The sequence below is a fragment of the Erpetoichthys calabaricus genome, chromosome 10 (genome assembly GCF_900747795.2).
Source record: "Erpetoichthys calabaricus chromosome 10, fErpCal1.3, whole genome shotgun sequence".
NCBI classification, from domain to species: domain Eukaryota; kingdom Metazoa; phylum Chordata; class Cladistia; order Polypteriformes; family Polypteridae; genus Erpetoichthys; species Erpetoichthys calabaricus.
Window position 1 is genome coordinate 109,198,062 of NC_041403.2, and position 6,000 is coordinate 109,204,061.

Genomic DNA, 6,000 nt, shown 5'->3' on the forward strand with positions numbered 1-6,000 from the left:
CTCTCTCAGCCTCGCTCTATCAATTGACCAATGACAACCCCTTTCATTATGACGATCACAGACATTACAAAGAAAGTTATTTGTACTCAACAGTTGTGTAGGGCACTACCATTTACACCAGGGGTCCCCAACTCCGGTTCTGGAGGGCTGCAGTGTCTGCAGGTTTTCATTCTAACCCTTTTCATAATTAGTGACTGGTTTTTACTGCTAATTAACTTCTTTTGAATTAATTTTATTTGACTTGATCTTGAAGACTCAGACCCCTTAATTATTTCTTTTCCTTAATTAGCAGCCAAACAATAATGTGATATAAAATGAGCCAAAACATGACCAGCAAGCTGTGTCCATCATACAGTATCTGAAAATAAAGAAAGAGGAAGGTCTCAGGAATGTTGATCTGCTTAGGTCCTCAAAACATTTTACCAGTGCTCTTAGAAAAGAGAAAATCAACACTTTTGGAAATGTCTGCTATTGCACAATAAGAGCAGCAACAAGCCATGGAATTAAAGAACAAGTTTAATTAACAACAGGGATAGAGTGAAATTGGTTGAAGTTTGAGGCCCTGACTTAGTTGGTCTTCTGTTGGCTCACTCACTTCACATTTCATTTCTGTTTGGGGGCCATTTAAGCAAAGAGATGAAGCAATTCTGTGGAACAATGAAGAAATTCAGGGGAACAAATCTTAAAAAACAAGTCAATTAAAATTAATTCAAAGTAGTTAATTAGCAGGAAAAACAGTGCGCTAAGTTAAGAAAAGGGTTAGAATGAAAACCTGCAGCCAGGACTGGAGTTGGGGATGTCTAATTTACACTATGCAGGGGACATGGACCAGCTCCACGAAATAATACACTGCACAATTAAATTTTAAACATACGCCGGAAAACAAACTAAAGACATTAAATCAAAACCAAAATTACTGAGTTATAACAAACTCCCCCATGCCAGTATTCCTTAGCTACTGTCTGTCCACACTTGTGCTTAGCCTTGGTGCAGTGTTTAAATTACAGCATGGTATCACACATGCGCATGAGACATACTGTATACCTGAAACTGCCAATGAAAGATAGAAGCTGTTAATGAAGTCTGTAGGTAAGTTCACTGCCTACTCTTCTCCTTTTCATCCCACTGTGAAATTACCACTTTATGTTAGAAAAAGCTGTTATATTGCTGCTACAGCTCACACACAAGAAGCAACTTGCTTTCGTAATGCTACCAGTGTTACAACTGTGACTAGGTTTGCCACTTGAGTAATGCCTGCAGGGTGGGATATGGGGAGGGTGGTGCCTGGGAATGGGACTTTGAGGATTAGGGTATGTGTTTGTAAACATCAAGTATTGAATATAAAAGACTCGGAGAAAGTTTTGAAGTTTAATTTCAGAACACAATTAGGACTATTAAACTGTAGCTTAGATCGTGCTTTACGCTATGATAAATATGTGTCATCTCAGCAGCTGTTGATTATAATAAAGATAATCATAAGTAGTAGGCTACTATTTTATTGCATGACTCTATATTATTAGAAATGAAATGTGCATCTCTTCTATTAGCTCTTGTTATTACATGTCTCCTATGCTAGCCATGATTATTTGTAAATGCAATTCTTCCTGAATTACTATTCCATATACTTATTATTAATCAAATTAGCATATTCAAAAAATCAACGATGTGTCATTACCATGTCTGCTTCAGGTGATGGAATTGTGCAACACTCTGGGTGCTTCCTCTCTTGTTAATAGCATGCCTCTCTCCAGCAGCAAGCTGCTTGACATCACGCGCACAGCCATGTGCAACAGAAAATGCTCTACGGCACACTTTACAGTTTGCCATTTAGGCATCTCCTATAACAGATTCTAGCCATGAATATTAGCATTTCCATTTTGAGGCGATAAAGCTGTAAACACCTCCATTTTGCAGGAGGATTCTGAGAAATCTTAGAAGCAGAAGCCATTCTTTCCCACACTAGCGCTAACTAACTGGCTCAATTGCCGTCTGTGTATCTCGCAACAAATATGACACATGTAAAACAGAGTTAGAGAGAGCTTATTTTGCTCATTGATTTATGTAGCTAACATATCTTTGTATGTTTTATTTTAAAAAATCATTATAGTGGTTGATTGTACTGTAGTTTATTTTCATATTTTCAGAGTCATGTATAAAATACAGAACAAATAGTGTTCTGTATTAATTTGGAACAAAACATGTCAGTTTCAAATACAGTATGATTACGTAAAATAAGCAATGGGTGGCAACCCTACCTGTGACACTGAATTGAAATAAATAGTTTGAAAATCGATGGATAAAGGTTCAAGGTATAGGATAATTCTTCAGAATATCATAGTCTGACTATTTTTTATTATTATTTATACTATTTTATTTTTTATAGTTGTTCTGTGGCTTTAAATATTTGAGATATTATATGGGGATTTCAGAGGTCAAGAAGTATGGTCATTATTTTTTGATTACATGTGTTTTTACTACAGTAAAAATGAAATACTTTCCCCCATATTGCTGTTTTGAAAGTCAGTCTCTCTCTGTCCATTTACTATATCTTGACTGGGAAAGGAAATAGGAACCATCCCAGGTATGATGCATATCCATCTGCACTGTCATTCCATAATGAACTACTGGGTGTGGAACCACCTTCCTCCTCATTCAGGGAGACAGTCCTTCCATCATACTGTATCTATCACTGTTCTGGTTATAAAGGTTTTTAGTATTTTTGACCATGATCTTAAAGTTATGTTTTTGTGGCAAATCAAAACACATTGATTCATTCAGTGTAGCGTGCAAGCAGCCCCATAAACCTAAGAGCATCACAGACATGTTGTTGCTCCATCTCATATGTTGCTGATGCATGATAGGCCTCTCGGAATTTTTATTTCTACTGCACACTGCCACAACTGTAACCCACTGATGTCTGTCCCCAACCCATTTCATTGCCTGCAGCAAGGAACTTTTTTCTGAGCAGACCATGGGTGTTGTGAATGAGTTAGCATTTTATAATACAGTAACAGATAAGCAATTCTGCGGGAATGGAATCCATGGATAGGGAGGATTTACTGTATTTTCCTAGCAGTTCATTTCATAGTCTTCCCTTTATTTGATTAAAGTTCAGATGCCATGTTATGTGTGCAACCATTTTTTATGGGCGGTGCAATATCAACATGCAAAATAGCAGCATTTATCAGAAAAAGACAAAACAGTCACTTGAAGACACCACAGGTCTAAGATTCATATAAATTAAATATGAAAATAATAACGTGTTTTACACAAAGAAAGCATTCCAAGAGGAACATGCATGGCTCTAGCACCGTTCTAAATGTAACATACTGTTGACAATTCTGGAAATAAAGACACTGTAACTCTAATTTTAATATAAGTGTTCTACTCTTGCATTTCCAGGGATTTCAGTTGTTCTACAAATTTTGTTTAGTTAAATCAATTGTGTGGATTGAATTGTACTGAACTAAAAATACTGTTTGTAATCAGCCTCCCACTTTATATGGGGTGAAAGGGGCAGATAACAGGAGAAAATGAAGGTCAGTTCACGTATAGTTAAATAACTTAGTGGGTAGAGAAAAAATCATATTCTCACATTTTATACACATGGTAGCAAAACAATTTTTCATTTTTATTTTTTATTTTCTTGTATTCCTTTTTAGTTTTTATTTTAGAAGCCAGATACGTGCAACTGTGTACTTGTTCAATGAAGCATTTGCAGTAGGTGATGCAGATGTTGATAATGGTGTTATTATTTAATTGCAAAATTCCTAGTCATGTGGCATATATGTGCTTTTTCTGCCATAGATAGAATACTGGATAAGGGGAATATTGTGTTAGAAGAATGAACAGCGTAGCATATGGATTACTGATAATTACTAAGGTTTTTATCCAGCTGGTGTAGTAGTTCACTAAATTAAAAAAATGACACATACACACATATTGAGAGAATTTAAAAACATGAATTATATCTATTTAAATGTACCTCCCAATCAGTAAATGAAGTAATTTGGCTAATCAACAATAATGACCAGAATCCATGCATAAATAAGGTACGAGCGGTAGCGTGACAGCCTGAAACAAATGAAGGCAAGGTGAAAGAATTCATTTCAGGTTTGGCACAACAAGAACTAGCTGCTATAAAGGAAAAACCCATCCATTTTCCAACCCGCTGAATCCGAACACAGGGTCACAGGGGTCTGCTGGAGCCAATCCCAGCCAACACAGGGTGCAAGGCAGAAACCAATCCCAGGCAGGGTGCCAACCCACCGCAGGACACACACAAACACACCCACACACCAAGCACACACTAGGGCCAATTTAGAATCGCCAATAAACCTAACCAGCATGTCTTTGGGAGGAAACCCACGCAGACACGGGGAGAACATGCAAACTCCATGCAGGGAGGGCCCGGGAAGCGAACCCAGGTCCCCAGGTCTCCCAACTGCGAGGCAGCAGCGCTACCTACTGCGCCACCGTGCCACCCCTAAGGGAAAGATCTCACTGTATAAATTTATAAAGTGCCTCAAAATGCGCCTGAATGTTTAAACAAGACATTCTGTAACATTTAAACCCAGCACAAAATACCAAGGGAACAATGAGACAATGACAAATAATTATTTTTATATTTTTTATATAATAATTTTTACCTTTTTTTAAAATATATAATAACTTATATCTAAGAAGTCCTGTTTAATAAACCAGATGTTTTCAACAGACGTTTAATCTGTTTAACTATTTTGGGGCCTCTGGATAATTTTAAGATAAAGGTGTGTAAGAAGAATATACCATTTATCTATATTTTGAATGGTATAAACTTAAATGCTTCTTGACTGTGTAATGTAAATGAACATAACTTATTTAAGGCCATTGCTCTGTCGTTTTAGTCAGTCTTGTCGTACTACACTGAGGAGTGCAGGCTTGATGTAATAGAGAACATCCTTCTGGAATTTACTATTGATGGCAACTCACAACTACTTTTTATTTAGAGAACATTTTCCTTAACACGCTCCAGATAAACAATGAAATGCTGCTACACGATGCACTGCGATCTCTGACTTCACTAATCCACTTCTCTTCTTTGCCATCAAAACTGATTTGGACTTTACGATTAACAACTTGAAGCTGTAACTTCTGGAGGTCTCTTTAAAGTTTGATGCTTCAATCAGATTTTCTGCTTCATAATCAACTTCCTACCAAAACTGATTGTTTAGTTGCCTGTATGTTATCAACAGACTACTCCTGCATGCATATCTGTTATGAGCTTGCTTAGACCCAGAGCATTAATGTCATTTTAAAAAATGACAAAAAAATGCGACTGGAGTGGAAGAAGGCTGAAAATTCATCAATTTTTATTATTGTACCAACAAATCTTCCTGATTGTTTTATGATACCACAACCGAGTAGAATAAAAAAGGTTTAGTTTGGGTAGAAAACCTGCAGAAAACTTATTGCCATTAATTAAAGACATCTATGCTAATTCAATTATTTCTTGTTAAAGAAACTTTCAATAATATTTCCTGGTGAATATTATTTTCATTATTAAATGTAGAAAACTGGTTAGAATAAACCCGGTTTACATGTTTAAATGTCACATTCACTTTTTGTTACTGTCAGAAAAAAAAGTTCAGATTTTGTAAATGCAAAATGTAAGCTTTATCATACAATTCGATGAAGAGAAATGCTTTAAATACTCCTACTAATCTAAAACACTCAGGATCCAATGTATATCTTCCAAAATGTAGATAACATGAAATAACAAAATCAGTCAAAAAAAGTAACCTAGTAGAATGTGCCCATTTGTCTACAAGTACAGAAATGAACTGGCAAAATGTGCAAATGGTAGATTCACCAATGATTTTTAAATCCTTATGATCCAGTAAAGCAGGAGAGAAGGAAACACTAACAATTCAATAATTGTAATATTGAGGATGACTTAGAGTGGGGTTGTCAAACTTAGTTCCTAAATAGACGCCGTTTTCTCTCTCCAAAGACTGCTTC